This window comes from Loxodonta africana, chromosome 20, assembly GCF_030014295.1.
Source record: "Loxodonta africana isolate mLoxAfr1 chromosome 20, mLoxAfr1.hap2, whole genome shotgun sequence".
Lineage (NCBI taxonomy): Eukaryota > Metazoa > Chordata > Mammalia > Proboscidea > Elephantidae > Loxodonta > Loxodonta africana.
The window spans coordinates 46,599,880-46,619,509 of NC_087361.1; positions in this window are offsets into that span (position 1 = coordinate 46,599,880).

The window sequence follows — 19,630 nt, forward strand, 5'->3', positions numbered from 1 at the left end:
TTCACGAGAATTTAATCTTCCAGATTTAAAATATGAGTTAAAGCTCATCTCACTGCGCAAATTAGAACATTAAACACTCCTAACAGAAACATCTGACAGGTGCACATAAAATTTTCAAGAGGCTTTCCTATCAAAGGTAATGAAAAATAGATTTAAATATTGATCTGATTTGAAGGTCAGAGTCGAAAGTCAAGAAGTACTGAAAATGCCCTGTAAAAGATCGATACATTTGCACAATAGGTTGTTAAATGAGAAGGAACTCATTTAAAATACTTGAAAACATATTGGGCTCAAACCTACTGTACTGTTAGTGTAGCATAAAATGATGCAACAAAATGGCTCATGAAGTGTTTATAATTCTCTCTTCCTTAATAGTCCAGGCAGGTGTTCCTGGCTGGTGGGCAGTTTTCCTTCATGCTAGAATCCAGGGCTTCAGACTACCTCCTTCTAGCTGCCATCTTCAAAGGCCTTGTAATTGTCCACATTATATAGGTTGGTCTGCCATGTCTGGGATTAGTAGCAGAAGGGAGAAAGAACATAGAAGGTACCCTCACTCTTTTTAAAAGCTCAAGCATGAAAGCAGCACACATTCCATTCTCATTCCGTTGAAAATAACTTGTCAAATAACCTTACTGGCTCAAGCAAGGGTAGCAAATGTAGTCTTATGTGTGTCCATGAAGAAGAAGAAAAAGGATTTTTGTCAACAGTCAGTCTTCTCTGCAACACACACTAACAAGTTAATATTGCTGCTACCTTGATAAAATAAAAAGTTCCCCAAAAAAGTCAGTCCATTTAAAAGGGTGAAAAAAAAAAAAAAATTATGATTCCTAAGTAACAAAAGTTTAAAAATGATTAATGTCAGTCATTTGGCTGCCATCAGCTGAATCATATGGTTACCAAGAGAAGCAGCAGTGACTGCTAGTATACCGACTTCATAAATCTGGAGAATATTTATGAATGTGGCATCCAGCCAAATTAGAAGAGCTCAGAAACTTAATGGAGAAATAGTGGGGGGATTCATGCCTTCAAGTGCCTTTATTGTGTTTGAGTGACTACCTCCCTGAACCTCAGATTTCTCTTTTGTAAAATGGGACAAAACACATTCCCTCTAAGTAACCTAAGAATTGTTTCAATTATCAAATTTAAAATCTGATAACATGTGTGAAAGCACACTATAATGGAAAAGGACTTTATATACTCATGTAATGCATTTTATTGAATACCGAATTTTTAAAAATGTTTCAGCCTTTAAAATTCTGAAGAAAAGGTGAATTGCATATTCTGTTATTAATTATTTAATTGTCTAAAGTTTTTACCATAATTCTTTCAACAAATAATTACCTCATAATCAATGTCACCTTCCTTTATCTTTGTAAAGATTAGTCAAAGGAAACAAAAATAATATTATTTGCCTTATTAATTTTGTTATTCACGTGCCCTTTGAAAGAAACAAACATACTGACATTTTACTCCTAGTTTGAAGCGAGATTTCCCAAATATTTTTAATAGGACATCTCTATCAGTGAAATATTTTTAAGTTTTCAGTGTGAAAATTTTGTTAAATAACTTTATTTTTTAGGAATAGAAAACCCATTTTTCTTGCACTGACGTATCATTATCACATCTCAATAGACGATCTTTTTCTTTTTTATCATAACTCCGTTACCGTCAAATTGATTCCAACTCATAGTGACCCCACAGGATAAAGTAGAACCACCCTATACAGTTGTCAAGGAGTGGCTCGTGGATTTGAACTGCCAACATTTTGGTTAGCAGCCTGAGCTCTTAACTAGTTCTGCCATTCTCTTATAACACTTCTACTTACATTTTAGTATTATCTTTGAGCTACAGCTTCTATGGGTGGTCTTGCAAGCCTGTTGTTCACTCTGGAAAGAACATTTCAATTAAAATTAGGTATTTTAGCTTAAATAATAGGAAAGAGAAACTAGTTTGTGGCACTACATCGAAAGCTAATGAAAAAGTGAAAGCACATTTGTGGAATCTTCTGTGATACCTAACTAGACCATAGTTACATAAACTCAGGATATGCTAAGTATCCCAATCAGCACTTCACCACTGCACATGGGACCAGGTGAGTCCATGTATTTCATATTCATAACTATAATCCCTTTCTCCCTTTCCCAAATAAAAAAAAAAAAATAGAAATGTTTATTTTTTTTCTCAAGCCACAATGAGTTACCTTGCACTTACCTGAGTGGGCCACCTTCTATCAAGTTTCCAATAATTTCAACTCCCTGAAAAGAACTCTGATATTTTCACCTTGTGTAAATTTGGATCATACAGAGTAATGAAGAAGGGAAACTGCTATTAACTCTGAACTACTGCATGGAATAGAAAATCCATAAATTCAAAGTAAGTCTGTTTTTATATGCCCCATAAAAGTACATACCTACTTAAACCCTGGATTTATTATGTTTGCTGAAAAATAGCTAACCTATTCAGGAAAACTTTTAACGTTTTCGAAAGGATTTTAGAAAAAGATGGAAACTACTAAAAAAGCAATTTTATTTTGAAGTTGACTGCTTACCTGGGGAAAGGAGAGAAATTAATGGAAAGTGTGTGCCTTCTGAAATCTCTGAATTGCATGAAAACTTTTCAGCTCTTCTTTGCCAAAAAAATCAAAATCCAAGGATTGCGTTCTGTAACAATGCCTGGAATATACACACCCACCCATTTGACTGTATTCTCATAACTCTGCAACCACAAATTTCTGAAAAGTTTTTCATATTATATTTGTATAAACACCCAGGACAGTTTGCCCTATACCATGAGAGAAAAATAGAATTAAACAAAACAAAACAAAAAAACTAAAAGAGTTTTGCTAAAAGATCTAAATATGTTTGCCATTTTGAAAGAAATTCTTGGTAGAATATTCATTCCTGAGGTTTGTGTAAACGCACGGAACTTAAATATGCATAGATACATGTCTTTCTTTTCTTCTAGAAAAGTTTTTTTTTTTTTTTTGAAAAACAAAGCTTTTATAGAAAGTTTCCTTTCCAAATTTACTGAAAGAAATATGGAGCTTTAACTCCTGGCCAACTGATACAGTTTACAGGGTTTCCCATGGTTAGATGATGAGAAAAAGTTCTAAAATAATTCCCACTTAAGCAACTCATGGAAACCCTGGTGGTGTAGCGGTTAAGTGCAACGTGTCAGGAGTTCCAATCCGCCAGGCTCTCCTTGGAAACTCTATGGGGCAGTTCTACTGTGTCCTATGGGGTGGCTATGAGTCAAAATCAACTTGACGGCAATTGGTTTGGTTTGGTAAGCAACTCATGAAAAGCACAGAGAATAAAAGAAAATATATCATCAGATTATGTTTAGTAATCATTTTTATTACTGCATTGATTAAAATTTATAGATATTTACTCTTCCTACTGAAGTATTAAAAAGTAATATTTTTGGAATTCCTAAAATTTATTATAGCATTATGGGAAATGAAGGAAGTACCGCAGAGCATCTGTCGGAAACTCTGATAATCATTAAAAACGTGTACCTCATTTAATCATTTCGGCAACCTAATCATCAAGGTAGTGTTATCCCTGTTTCATGAGAAGAAAGGTTATGCTCAAAAAGATTAATTCATTGTGCTAATATCAGGAAGCTTGGAACTTGCAGGTAAAAGATTAAGAACTTAAGAGATACCTCAAGATCAAGTCGTTGTTCGTTGCACTAATAAAGCAAGTGTGCATTTATTTGTTGCTTGTACACAAAGCATTGAGATGGCTCCCTGTTTATCTAGGCCAGGGTTTTGCAGACTCAGCACTATTGGCATTTTTGGCTTGATAAATCTTACTTGTGAGCCACTGTCTTGTGTACTGTAGGATGCACAGCAGCATTCTCCTAGATGCCGGTGGTAGCCCCCACTCTAATTGTAAGGAAGAAAAATGCTTCCTGATATTGCTAAGTGTCTCCAAACCAAACCAAACCCGTTACCGTCTAGTGGATTCCGATTCATAGCGACCCTATAGGACAGAGTACCACTGCCCCATAGAGTTTCCAAGGAGCTCCTGGTGGATTCGAACTGCTGATCTTTTGGTTAGCCACCATAGCACCTAACTACTACTATGCCACCAGGGTTTCCAAGTGTCTCCAGTTTGGATAAACTGCCCTTGGTTGAAAATCACTGAATTAGGCAGTAGAACATCAAGGAGTCAGGGCACATCGCTCCACCCGTGTTCTACTCTTTTTTACACCACACTTGAGCATGTACGTACCTGCACACAGAAACACAAATGGCCAACACTTTCACGATGAAAAGAATGAAAATCAGAAGGAACAACAATATAATGACCTGCAACATGATTTAAAAAAAAGAAACTCAAACCAAACCTGTTGTGGATGAACCCATTCGGACTCATAGCGACTCTGTGGAACAGAGTAGAAATGCCTCATACGGTTTTCAAGGAGCGGCTAATGGATTGCAAATGCTGACCTTTTGATTAGCATCAGAGCTCTTTAACCACTGCACCACCAGGGCTCCACAACATGATAAAAGAAAACAAAAAATATATAGTAAATGAATCCCCTTATGTACATTATGAAACAATAGTCACGATACAGTTTGTTCTAGGATACCAAAACCCAAAAATCAAACCCACTGCCGTCGAGTCAATTCTGACTCATAGCGACCCTGTAGGACAGAGTAGAACTGCCCCATAGAGTTTCCAAGGAGTGCCTGGCAGATTCCAACTGCCGACCTCTTGGTTAGCAGCTGTAGCACTTAACCACTACTCCACCACTCCACCAGGGTTTCCTGCTCTAGGACAGTGAACAGAAATTTCACCAGGAGAGGAACTAACACAGAAATAAACATCAAGCATTAGCTCCTTGCCAGAGCTACCACTACCATACCAAATTTAGCTTTCAAATCTAAAAATCTCCCCTAATGATCAAGCAGGAAATTATCGTATGGGACAGAATGTGACAGGGGGCTGATGTCCTTCTCTAATATGATGCTGCTGAAGGTAACATGAACTAAATATTATTAATCAAACTAAATTATTCATCCAAGGTGAATCTAAATATTAATTTGCATAGTAAGGGCAAACTAATGAATAGTAAATACAATACTCAGATTTTCTCAAAATACTTATTAATCTGATTGACTGACTAATTTTGAACCCCATTTGGCTGCCTCCTCAGGAAAGCACAATATTTTGCACATCCAGTTACTTCTCAGCCAGAAGAGTCACCTTCTTCTCACCTTTGTTGTTGCTGTTTACTGCTTCCAACTCAGGTCGGCTCTGTGAACAATGGAACAAAATGCTGCCCAGTCCTGCACCATCTCCATGGTTAGTTGTGGATCAGACCACTGTGACCCAGAGAGCTTTCACTGGCTGATTTTCAGAAGGAGACCTCCAGGCCTTTTTTATACTAGTATATCTTAGTCTGGAATCTCCAGTGAAACCTGTCCAGCATCATAGCAACATAAAAAAATTAAAAAAAACTTGCTGCTGTTGAGTGGATTCCGACTCATAGCAACCCTATAAGACAGAGTAGAGCTGCCCCATAGAGTTCCCAAAGAGCTCCTGGTGGATTCGAACTGCCGACCTGTTCGTTAGCAGCCTCAGCACTTAACCACTATGCCACCAGGGTTTCCTCATAGTAACATAGGAACTGTAAAAATTCTCAAAAATATATAAAACATAAGCCAGCAATTTGTTAATATTAATTTCAAAATTCATAAAAACTATAAATTTGCAATACAATTTTGCAAATACTAACTCAATTTCTGTACTTTTTTTTTTTTTTTTTGGTCATGGACTCTTAGCAAACTGCTTGTCAATCAATACCAGTTTGTGGAATATAGTTTGAATTGTTGTTGTTGCTTGTTGTCATCAAGTCAATTCCAACTCATGTTGACCCTGTGTGTGCAGAGTTTACTGCTCCACAGAGTCTTTAAGGCTTTGACCTTTAGGTAGCAGATCACCAGGCCTATCTCCCAAGGCATCTTTGGGTAGATTTGAACTTCCAAACTTGCTAGTAGTAGCTGAGTGCTTAACTCTTTGCACCACCCAAGGACTCCCACAATTGACTAGAACTGCATTAACTTCTCTTCCATCTGTATCTTTTCATTGCACTTATCTGACAAACCCTAGTCACAGATGGTCTGTCTTTCCCTGTGCTTCCAAAGAACATTGGGAGGCATCCCTCCTGTTGTCAAAGACCAATCTCTGCACCAGTGTGTTTGGATCCCATCTGTTTCTATTTATTAAATGTTGTACAGTTCTTTTTTTGGTTATGTTTCAGCTTTTCCCAATCAACTGTACCCTTCTCATTGGCTGTTCAACATGCTCACATATTTCTTATCTTTTAAAATACAGTTTCCCTAAACCACTGATTTCTCACATACTAGTCTCTCTCTCTCCTCTTCTTCATGGCCAAGCTTTTTGAAAGTTTGTCCTCTCTCTCTGATCCCATGTTCTCGCCTGCTACATATTCTTCAACGCATTCTGATGTGCTTCTATTCCCAAAACTCAAGCAAAATAGTTCTTTCTCAGGTCACCAAAGATTTCTAAGGTGAAAACTCCATGAACATTTTTAGTGGTATGTAGTATAGCTATCTTCATTTTTCTTAGAACTGTTTTACTCTTTCTGGGATTCTGTGACACCCTACTGATTTAACTGTTTACTTTTTTCTTTGTCTTTGGTGTATCATCATCCATTATCTAGATAGTTAAATGCTTGATTTCCTTCAGTTCTTTTCAAGACAATTTTTCTTCTTTTTCTAAACTTTCTTCCTAAAAATCTCATCCATTAATATAGGTAAAATTACCCACAAATGGCTATGAATTCTAAATTTATTTCATATTTAATAAACCCAGGAGTTTATTCATATTTAAACATATTTTATCAAATGATCTACATTACAATAAATAGGATTTCATAGTTTATTTATTTTTTTCTTTCTCAATGATGTGAATAATACTCATCTTAAAATTTATGGCTTCTTAAATTCACTGAAATACAATTGTGTCCAATTCTAATCTCTTTTATGAAATCTAGAGCCATATATCTTCTCATCACTGCCACGGAATGTCTGCAGTAGTGTTCTCAAATGGAAACCTCACTGTTGAAACTCATTTGGTTCTGTGTGAATGGCGAATCTGGAGTTACACAAACTGGTGATGTCGGCAGTCATATTCAAACTCAACCTGCCCAAAATTAACTCATAATCTCTCCCTTCTTATTTACTCACCATTCCTTTGGTGCCTTTAAAAATCTGGTCCTTACCCGGTGTTCACCATTTCAGTGAATTCCCACTTCATCCATCCATTTACAAAAACAAGAAGTCTAAATGTCAATCTTGATATTTCCAACTCCTCAAACAAGGTATAAACCTTTTGATTTTATCAACTGTATACCCCTCTGATCTATCCCTCTTTCTCCATTTTCACCAATATTCTCTCTGGTCCCAGTGAACATTATCTCCCCTGGAACTCTGTGACAGCCTCCAAATGCTTTGATCACATTATTCTTGTTCTTGTTCCATCTATTCTCCGTCCTGTGGTCAGAATGATAGAATAATATCATACTAAACCTTGCACTTGAGTCAAATCTGACTCACAGTGGCCCTATAGAACAGAGTAGAACTGCCCCCATAGGGTTTTCAAGGAGTGGCTAATGCATTCAAACTGCCGACCTTTTGGTTAGCAGTAAATCTCTTAACCAATGCACCACCAGGGCTCTAATAACATATCATGTTGTTGTTGTTGTTAGGTGCCGTCAAGTTGGTTCCAACTTATAGCAACCCCATGCACAACAGAATGAAACACTTCCCAGTTCTGTGCCATCCTTACAATCCTTGTTATGCTTGAACTCATTGTTGCACCCACTGTGTAAATCCACCTCATCGAGGGTCTTCCTCTTTTCTGCTGACGTTGTACTCTGCCAAGCATGATGTCCTTCTCCAGGGACTGATCCCTCCTGACAACATGTCCAAAGTATGTTAGACTCAGCCTCGCCATCCCTGCTTCTAAGGAGCATTCTGGTTGTACTTCTTCTAAGACAGATTTGTTCGTTCTCTTGGCAGTCCATGGTATATTCAATATTCTTCCCCAACACCACAATTGAAAGGTGTCAATTCTTCTTCGGTCTTCCTTATTCATTGTCCAGCTTTCACATGCATATGATGCTATTGAAAATACCATGGCTTGGGTCAGGCACACCTTAGTCTTCAAGGTGACATCTTTGCTCTTCAATACTTTGAAGAGGTCCTTTGCAGCAGATTTGCCCAATGCAATGCGTCTTTTGATTTCTTGACTGCTGCTTCCATGGGGTGTTGATTGCAGATCCAAGTAAAATGAAATCCTTGACAACTTCAATCTTTCCTCCGTTTATCATGATGTTGCTCATTGGTCCAGTTGTGAGGATTTTTGTTTTCTTTATGTTGAGGTGCAATCCACTCAGGGAACTGCCAGAAATTCAGGACAGTTTCAGAAGAGGATGTGGAACCAGGGATATCATTGCTGATGTCAGATGGATCCTGGCTGAAAGCAGAGAATACCAGAAGACGTTTACCTGTGTTTTATTGGCTATGTAAAGGCATTGGACCGTGTGGATCATAACAAATTATGGATAACATTGCAAAGAATGGAGATTCCAGAACACTTAATTGTGCTCATGAAGAAACTGTACATAGATCAAGAGCCCGTTGTTCGGACAGAACAAGGGAATACTGATTGGTTTAAAGTCAGGAAAGGTGTGCCTCAGGGTTGGTTTCTTTCACCATACCTATTCAATCTGTGTGCTGAGCAGGTAATCTGAGAAGCTGGACTATATGAAGAAGAACAGGGCATCAGGATTGGAGGAAGACTCATTAAGAACCTGCGTTATGCAGATGACACAACCTTGCTTGCTGAAAGTGAAGAGGACTTGGAGCACTTACTAATGAGGATCAAAGACCACAGACTTCAGTATGGATTGCACATCAACACGGTATACTGACTCCAGTTCACTTAATTGTTAAACACACTGACCAACTTTTAACAGAAACTAAGACTGATTATTTTTAGTTACTACCTGTGTTCTAGTCCCAAGCCTAATATCTCAGACGGGTGAGCTTCAAGAAGTCATTTATGTGCCCTGATCTCTTGCTTTAACATCTATTAACGTTGGCGTAATAATACTCCCCTTTCTATTTTACTTGGAAACCCTGGTGACTTAATGGTTAAGCACTACAGCTGCTAACCAAAACATTGGCAGCTCAAATCCACCAGGTGCTCCTTGGAAACCCTTTTGGGCCAGTTTTACTCCGTCCTAGAGGGTCAGTATGAGTCGGAATTGACTTGACGGTAACAGGTTTCTTTTTTTTCTTTCTATTTTACTTTGTTATTTTTAATAATAATAGTGATGATGAAATGGAAGCATCTTATCCTTTTCTGACCTATAAAGCAATATTTTATCTTTGTTTTAGTCATTTCCATTCTCCTTCCACACTTCATTTGGGGCCCTCGTTAGAAATATTCTTGAAAATACAAAGGGTCTTCTCACTTTTTAACTAATTATAACCTGTTTGTCATATGGTTAGCCTTCTCAAAGAAACATTTTACACTATTCAACAAGTCTAAAGCTTTCAATAATTAATCTTCACCTCAGAAAAGATTTAAAAAATTACTCAACCTAACAATTCAGTTCTACTACATTAGAACCTTAACCTATTTCCTTATAAATGCCCTTATATTCTAGACACAGCACATTCTTTTTTTTTTTTTTTTTCCCCTCCTAGGTATAAAAAATACAAGGTTCTTATTATTGGAATATAATTTGTACAAGAGAAAGATCACTTATAATCTGCTTAAAATAGCAACTTAAATTTCATAGTATATAGTAAAGAAAAAAGGTTGGATTAGGGACACTGAAATGAAAATAAATTCAGGTAATTTCATTTTTAACAAATGTTAGCTTATAATGACAATAGACGCACTAGATCAAAGAAAGAAGAAACCATCTCAAGTGTGGTGGGGTTGTAATTTTTTTTTTTTTTTAATTGTGCTTTAGGTGGATGTTTACAGCTCAAGTTAATTCCTCATTCAAAAATTTATACACATCTTGTTTTGTGACATTCTTTGCAATCCCTACAATGTGACAGCACACTCTCCTTTTTCACCCTGGGTTCCCTGTGTCCATTTGACCAGTTCCTGTCCCTTCCTGCCTTCTCATCCTGCTTTTGGACAGGAGCTGCTCATTTGGTCTCACGTATGTGATTGAACTAAGAAGCATGTTCTTCATGTGTATTATTTTTTTGTTTTACAGTCTTATCTAATCTTTGTCTGAAAAGTGGGCTTTGGGAATGGTTTCAATTCTGGGTTAACACTGCATCTGGGGGCCATAGTTTCAGGGTTTCCTTCTGTCTCTGTCAGTCCATTAGGTCTGGTCTTCTTTATGTGAATTTGAGTTCTGTTCTACATTTTTCTTCTGCACTGTCTGGGACTCTGTTGTGTTCCCTGTCAGAGTGGTCATTGGTGGTAGCCAGGCACCGTCTAGTTCTTCCGGTCTCAGGCTGGTGGAGTCTTTCATTCATTTGGTCCTTTAGTCATCTGGGCTAGATTTTCTTTGTGTCTTTGGTTTTCTTCATTCTCCTTTGCTCCAAGTGGGACCAGTTGATGTATCTTAAATGGCTGCTCACAAGATTTTAAGACCCCAGATGCCACTTAGCAAAGTGGAATGTAGAACATTTTCTTTATAAACTATGTTATGGCATTTGACCTAAATGTCCCCCAAAACTATGGTCTCCAGGCTGGGTTGTAATTTTTTTAGTCAACTGAGTGATAATAAAATATGATGTTCTTAACATCATATTTGAACAATCATAGAAAGGTTCTAGAGACTTGAGAAAATCTCTGTATATACATCAGGATGTCTCCCCTATGACTGGAGAAATATCAAATGATTTCTGTCTCTGTGTGAACTCTTGAACATGGTCACCTTACAGATTCTCAGCTATTGTCCTTTTCTTTGGAGTTGCTCTTGCCTAGGTAATGGTATTGGCACTATTCATGCACTAATCAGTATTTGCTTAAAATTATAAGGGTGATTTCCTGCAGATCTTTGGTGCTTTCTGTACAGCTCCTTGTGCTCCAGTATTCTGCCACGAACACTCTAGGTAGCTAGCCATCCCAAAACTCCAGCCTCTGTTTTCTCAAATTAATACACCATGGGGTTCTGTTGAGGCTTCCCTTCCCTAAATTGTAGCCTAGAAACTCCCTTTAGAGAATTATTGAGACAGTCATAGGAATCACCTAATTCACTTCACTTCTCTCATTGATCACAGTTCTGCACTGCTTATTGTCCAATATCTGAAATTAGTTTTTTTTTTTTTTTGTATTTTGTGTTATTTAGTAAATATCTATCATGAGCCAGTAAATTTGGACCCTTTTACTCTCTTACGGCCAAAAGAAGTCCAAAGTGTAAATCTATTAGCCGGGTTTCCCTCTCAATAGCCATTTACTTCAAATGTTTCACTTATGTAATTATACATTATAAGTAACCTTCCTAAAAATAAAAGCCTGTTCCCCCACTCATTCATTTATCTATTCATCAATATTTATTAACATCACACTATATGTCAAATACTTTGCTGGTTTTGTATTTTTTAAGAAGTATTCAAAATGGGTGAAATCAAGTTATATATATGTGTATATATATGTCTATGTTTGTTGTTGTTGTTCTAAGGTGCTGTCGAGTCAGTTCCAACTCATAGCGACTCTACGCACAACAGAACGACACTTGGGCAGTGCCCTATCCTTACAATCATTGTTATGCTTCAGCTCATTGTTGCAGCCATTGTGTCAATCCACCTCATTGAGGGTCTTCCTCTTTCCACTGACCCTGTACTTTGCCAAGCATGATGTCTTTCTCCACGGACTGATTCCTCCTGACAAAGTACATGTTCAAAGTATGCAAGACGCAGTCTTGCCATCCTTGCTTCTAAGGAGAATTCTGGTTGTACTTCCTCCAATTCAGATTTGTCTGTTCTTTTGGCAGTCCATGGCATATTCAATACTCTTTGCCAATATCACAATTCAAAGGCGTCAATTCTTCCTTATTCATTGTCCAGCTTTCACATGCATATGATGCGATTGAAAATACCATGGTTTGGGTCAGGTGCACTTTAGTCTTCAAGGTGACATCTTTGCTTTTCAACACTTTAAAGAGGTCCTTTGCAGCAGATTTACCCGATGCAATGTGTCATTTGATTTCTTGGCTGCTGGTTCCATGGCTGTTGATTGTGGATCCAAGTAAAATGAAATCCTTGACAACTTCAAACTTTCCTCCATTTATCATGATGTTGCTCATTGGTCCAGTTGTGAGGATTTTTGTTTTCTTTATGTTGAGGTGCAATCCATACTGAAGGCTGTAGTCTTTGATCTTCATCAGTAAGTGCTTCAAGCCCTCTTCACATTCAGCAAGTAAGGTTGTGTCATCTGTTTAACGCAGGTCATTAATAAGTCTTCCTCCAGTTCTGATGTCCCTTTTTCTTCTTCATATAGTCCAGCTTCTCGGATTATTTGCTCTGCAAACAGATTAAGTAGGTATGGTGAAAGGATACAACCCTGGCACACACTTTTTCTGACTTTAAATCAGTAAGTATCCTCTTGTTCTCTCTGAACAACTGCCTCTTAATCTATGTAAAGGTTCCTCATGAGCACAATTAAGTGTTCTGGAACTCCTATTCTCCACAATGTTATCCATAATTTGTTATGATCCACACAGTTGAATGCCTTTGCATAGTCAATAAAACACAGGTAAACATCCCTCTGGTATATATGACTTGTTATAAATTATGTTGTTGTTTTTAGGTGCTGTAGAGTTGATTTCAACTTATAGAGACCCCATACATAACAGAACGAGATATTGCCTGTTTCTGTGTCATCCTCACGATAGTAGATATACTTGAGTCCATTGTTGCAGCAACTGTGTCAGTTCATCTTGTTTAGGGGTTCCCTCTCTTTCGTTGACAGTCTGCTGAGGATGATGTCCTTCTCCAGGGTCTGGTCCCTCCTGATAACATGTCTGAAGTACGTGATACAAGAGTCACCAGCCTTATCTTAAGGAGCATTCTGGTTGTGCTTCTTCCATGATAGACTTGTTCATTCTTCTGGCAGTCCATGATATATTCAATATTATTTGCCAGCACCATCATTCAAAGGCATCAATTCTTTAGTCTTCCTTATTCATTGTTCGGCTTTTGCCTGCATATGAGGTGATTGAAAATACCATGACATGGGTGAGGTGCACCTTAGTCATTAAAGTGGCATCTTTGTCAGATTAAGGCAGACTAGGAAGAGTAGGAGGAAGGAACTGGTGATCTACTTTTGAAAAAAAAAAAAAAAAAGCCAGTGAAAACCCTATGAATAGCAGCAGAATATTATCACATATATTGTAGGAAGATGAGCCCCCCCAGGTTGGAAGGCACTCAAAATATGACTGAGGAAGAGCAGTCTTCTCAAAGTGGAGCTGATCTTAATGACAAGGACGGAGTAAAGCTTTTAGGATCTTCATTTGCTAATGTGACACAACTCAAAATGAGAAAGAAAAAAAATTTGCAAACATCCATTAATAATTGAAACATGGAATGTATGAAGTATGAATCAAGGAAAATTGGAAGTCTTAGGAAATGAAATGGAACACAAAAATATATAAATTATAATTATTACTATGTAGTTTTTTGTAAAAAAACCAAAATATAGAAACATCACAGTTATCAGAAAGTATAAGCAAGTTGTTTTCCTTTTTTAATCTTTATTTTTTTTTATTACTTTGAATTAGAATTACTCTTTGTAGTGAAATCACCCCCCAAAAATTAAGCCAGGGGCAAGAAAATAGAAAAATGGGCAAAAAGATATTTCCATCAAATCCTCATTAAAAAAAAAGATTTAATCCAAATTTTGATACAATCTGGAGCAGAAGTGAAATATAAAATGTTAGATACATGAGAAACTGGGGTTGATGTTTAGAAAGAAACCCCGATATAGGTAGCCTCTTCCATCACCAAAAAAAAAAAAAATGACCAGTTGTCGTGGAGTCAATTCCTACTCATGGCAACTCCTTGCGTGTCCAAGTAGAATTGCGCTCCATAGGGTTTTCAACGGCTAACTTTTAGGAAGTACGTAACCAGGCCTTTCTCTGAGGTGCATCTGGGTGGACCTGAACCTCCATCACCAAGTATCTACTTAAAATGGTCATGATTTTAACTGCTATTGCTTGTTTCATAGCCTCATCTTACAGAAAAGGAGAAATAACTCCTTAAATTTTTTGAAGGTTTTTTTGTTAAAAGATCAATAAAAGTAGTACCACTTAAAATATTCAAATTAAATCAAAGGAATTTAAGATACCTGAGAGTTTTTTTTTTCATAATAACAGACTAAATGGTTTTATGAGCCTTTCTTTTTGCTAATGTCTGCTATTATATTATTTTTCTTGAGAAGAAATTATCTGTATAATGAAATTGGCTAGGCCTCCTGTGTATAGGATAATGCGAAGTACTTCTATACTTTTCAAATGCATTATGCTCGTAAAGAACATTAACACTTAATTTTATCAAACTTTTCAGTGTGTACCTTTCTAAAACATTAAAATAGTCGCTCAAAATTGTTTTGTCCCCATAACATCAAATTATATAAAACTATAGACTTCAGAATATGGAATTATAAATTTTAGTTTTAGTTTTTAATAGAGCTAGACATTCTGATTCCTTTTAAATAGTATTCATCAAGATCATGTAGGAACTCTAATTATGTCTGTGCCATTGAGTCAGTTCCAACCTATAGCAACCCTGTGTACAACAGAAGGAAACACTGACCAATCCAACAACATCCTCACTATCTTTTTTATGCTTGAACCCATTGTTGCAGCCACTCTGTCAATCCATCTCATTGAGGGTCTTCCTCTTTTTTGCTGACCCTTCGCCAGGGACCAATCCCTCCTGATAACATATCTAAAGTAGGTGCCATGGATTGAATTGTGTCTTCCAAAAATAAGTGTAGCCTTGTCTAGGCCATGATTCTCAGTGTTATGTAATTGTCCTTCATTTTGTAGTATTGTGTAATTTTGTGTTGTAAATGTTAAACATCTATATGTTAATGAGGTAGGATTAGTGGCAGCCTTACTAAAGTGAGTGACTCAAGTCACATCCTTACTCAAGTCACCACGTTACTCAAGTTATCACTTTCAAGTCACAGCCTTCAAGTTACCACATTTCGCCAGTCGTTGTCTTATTCAAGTTACACCCTTGCTTGAGTCACACCTTTTATCTTACAAGAGATAAAGGGAGAGAGAAGCAAGCAGAAAGGGGAGGGACCCCATTACTGCCAAAAAAGGAGAGCCAAGTGTGTAGCATGCCCTTCGGACCCAGGGTCCCTGGGCTGAGAGCCTCCTAGACCCTGGGAAAGCTTGATGCCAAGACACATGGAGATCTCCAAGGAATACTGGGACCACAGATATTGAAAAGATACAAGGACTTTCTCCCAGAGCCAAAATAGAGAGAAAGCTTTCCCCTAGAGCTGGCACCCTGAATTAGGACTTCCAGCCTCCTAAAGTGTGAGAGAATAAGTTTGTTCATTAAAACCATCCACTCGTGGTATTTTTGTTAAACCAGCACTAGATAGCTAAGACAGTAAAAAGTAGGTAAGATGAAATACCGTGATCCTCACTTCTAAGGTGCATTCAGGCTGTACTTCTTCCAAGAAAGATTTCTTCATTCTTCTGGCAGTCCATGGTGTATTCAGTATTCCTCGCCAATGCCATCATTCAAATGCATCAATTTTTCTTCAAGCTCCCTTAAACGTATTACATTTTTGAATAACCTAATCAACTAATTTCTCAAGTATTTTCTTTCCACACAATATACAGGAAAATAATAGTTTTTATTTTAATATATTATTTTAATATAATCATGTGACAGTTTCTATACTATAATTTGTAAAGCAGAAGTAGATTAATAATCAGGACCTGCTCTATTAATCTATTTCCGTAAGTCCCAAATTTCCATATACTAGAACTCTAATAACTTCTCTGGAAACCCTGGCGGCATAGTGGTGAAGAGCTACGGCTGCTAACCAAAAGGTCAACAGTTCCAATCCACCAGGGGTTCCCTGGAAACTCTATGGGACAGTTCTACTCCGCTCTATAGGGTCGCTATGAGTCAGAAACGACTCGATAGCACCGTTTTTTTTTTTTTTTTCTTTAAATAACTTCTATAAGAGGATTTTAAACTGAAGCAGCTGAAGGAATACAGTCAACTTTCTGCTATTATATGGCTTGAGGTGGAGGCGAAGGCGTTGAAAGTCTCACTTTGGCTTCAGGACATTTTCTCTGACATTAACACACGAGGGCCTTTATGTTGATGTAATGAAGCTGTTACTGCTACATGTGACTCCTAGGTCTCTTTCCCTTGTTAAGTAGAATCCAAAAGAAATAAGTTCAGCTATAAGTGCTACAGCTGCTAACCAAAGGGTCGGCAGTTCGAATCCGCCAGGCTCTCCTTGGAAACTTTATGGGGCAGTTCTACTCTGTCCTATAGCATCGCTATGAGTCGGAATCTACTAGGGGGCACTGGGTTTGGGTTTTTTTTTTTTTTTTATAGTATATAGGACAGTATTGTATATTGCATTTTAGAATACAATTATATTATCTCAAAAAGTATAATTAGTAAATGAAAGGGGTTTTCACTACAAGAAATATAAAATATATCATTATCCCAAATCTCAACATCAGCCTGAATGGATATATGGATATAACAGTGCATGAATGTAAATTTGACAATATCAATAAGTACAATAAGAAACTTTCCAAGCACTTTTTTAAGCTTTCGATTGGTGATGCAAGGGTTAAGCCGTAAGCTGTTGAGAGCTTGGTGGTTCAAACCCACCCAGTGGCTCTGTGGGCAAAATTTGGTGATCTGCCTCCATGAAGATTACATCCAAGAAAACCCTATGAAGCAATTCTACTCTGTCACATGGAGTTGGCATGAGTCGAAATCAACTCGATGGCAACTAAAAACGACAATATTATACTGTATCTATATCTACATATCTACCTACCTATACAAAATCCTGAAAGTATATGTATTTGATTTCTTATTTTACCCAAGATGACAAGGTAATGAAATGTGTATGTGAAAGTGTGCATGAATTTGTGTGTGTGGTTGTAATCTTTGCATTGTGTGTATTAAATTTACGATGATATTTTTTCCCTCTGGAAAATTAATAATGCTGTATTTAAAATTTATCTTGAATTTATCTGTTTTATATATGTATTAGAAATATGTGTATTTAATAAAATATATATTTAATAAAAGATCAGAATCTAATTTAAAAAACCTAGAAAGGTTAGATACTATAAATGTTCATCAGAAAATGGAAATCAAATTTTATTTAAATAATTTTATTTTTATCAATCTACCTTTTGTTTTTAATTTTATAATTATTTTTAGAAAACATGTTCTGATTGAGAATTTATAAACAAAAGGAACAAGGATTCTGTGTATCATCCCAACAAATGTGGGAAAATCTATTTGATGCAGTTCTTGGTTTATATTTCTCGAGAGAGTGAAAGTGCTAATATGACAAACTCTGAAAAGTGACCAAGTATTTTCTAATTACAGCTTTTATGATCCTTCTGCTCTGAAAGAATCAAATTTTCACTATCTGAGCCAGTGAGTATCGCTACCACAAATAGACATACATTGGAGGCTCCTGAACAGATGACCTGAGGAAAAGAAAACCAATAACCCTGGTGAGCCCACTCCCATTGAGAGTCACTCTTACAGGCCAAGACAGGCTTGATCTCTGCCCCCTCTGTCTTACCACATCAAAGGCCAATGTTCAACCTGAGCTGGTTCTCCCTGGCAGAGATTATGAGTAGAGGCAGCTTTCACTCCATGTTAGATGTAGCATATGGCAGGCATTTCATTTCTAGACATTCTAACTCAATGGGGGGAGGGGGGGTGTTAGAATGACCATAGCTGGCCCACATCAATGGGTGCTCATTTCCCCTACTTTCCTGATGGAAATAAAGTACATCTTGTGTTGATGGGTTGTAATGAGTTCTCATGAAGCCTGTGGCTCATCCTGTTAATAATCACGCATCATGAGCTGTCTGACTTGAAGCAGGGCCATGCATCTCTTCCTTCTGCTCTACCACTGTCTTAACAGGCTCTTCCTTCTGCTCTACCTCTGCCTTAGCAGACTCTGCCAGCATTGAATATATAGAAATTGAGCACTACAAAATTCTTAATTAACTTACACATTTTGAAAAGTATCTTTTTAATATAACTTTTGTGTTGTCATTGTGATACACTCTTACCCTCTGATAAGTACTCTTTGCAAATCATGTTAGCATCCTTTATTATCCTGGTTATCTACACCATTTTCTAAAATACTTCATTGACTCATGATATCTAAATTATGACTGAATAAAAATTATAAATCCAGGAACCTCCGCTGGCTGGGAAAACTCAAACCCCTCCAGAATGCTCTCATAGTCAGCCCTGACCCTGAACACTGCCCTGGATGAAGCAACATGTCCTGCAGTTAACTGTATTATCTCCATTTTCTACATACTTTGTAGATTTAGAGAGAAATATTCCATACACACACACACATACATATATATATACATCTTATATAAACAATCACCTCCTTAACTACTAATCTGAGTGAATTTCAGAATAAGATTGATAGATGCATTGACATATAACTACTGTTTTTATAAAATGCACTGTCTATAGTAAAATAGACCACTGTTCTTCATTTATACTGATGGGGCTAGATTGTCCATGTAGGTGACAAGGACCTCAGAAACTATAAGCTTGCCTGCCTACTGTTCCTCCTTCTTGCACACAGTAAATATTCAGACTGCATAAGTCAGTTAGTCCCTATACATACAGGATATGACCCAGGGTGAAGTAAGGAAGGAGCAGCACCCAGAAAGGGAGCACACCTCATTTGCAGAGTGACAGGTTTGCTCTGAAAGTGGCTTAGAGGCTTCCAGTCAAACATCTGCCTATCTCAATGTGTCAGAGGCCATATCATCTCTTATAAGGTGTCTTCAGTTGAGAATGTAGTAAAGATGAAGGCTGTAAATCCTCAAGTGGCATTGTTCATCTCACAGCATTTCAAAAAGTGATGTGAAGCTCAGAGAAATGCCAGGTAGAATTGGCTGATGAAAGTGGAGGTGGGAGCAGAGGAAGGTAGAGGGGTCGGGAGCAACTTTCTATATCAAGAACAGGGGAAAGAAGCAAGTTAGTACTTATTGAACCCCTACTATGTGACAGAAGCTTTACAAATATTACCTCCATCAGTCCTTGGAACCAGAGATTTTGATCAGACATTACTATCCATGTTTTACAGAGGTGTTCAGCCATATATCAATATATTGATATATCTATCTATATCTATATAGATAGATAGGTAGATAGATGATAGATAGATAGATAGATAGATAGATAGATAGATAGATAGATAGATAGATAGATAGATAGATAGATAGATAGATATAAGAACTTAGCGTATGTTTCACACTGTTATCCAATTGTAATGTAAGAAAGGAAAAGGGAAGTTGCCCTCAGTATGTTCATAGAAAAGGGAGGGAGGGAGAGAGACAT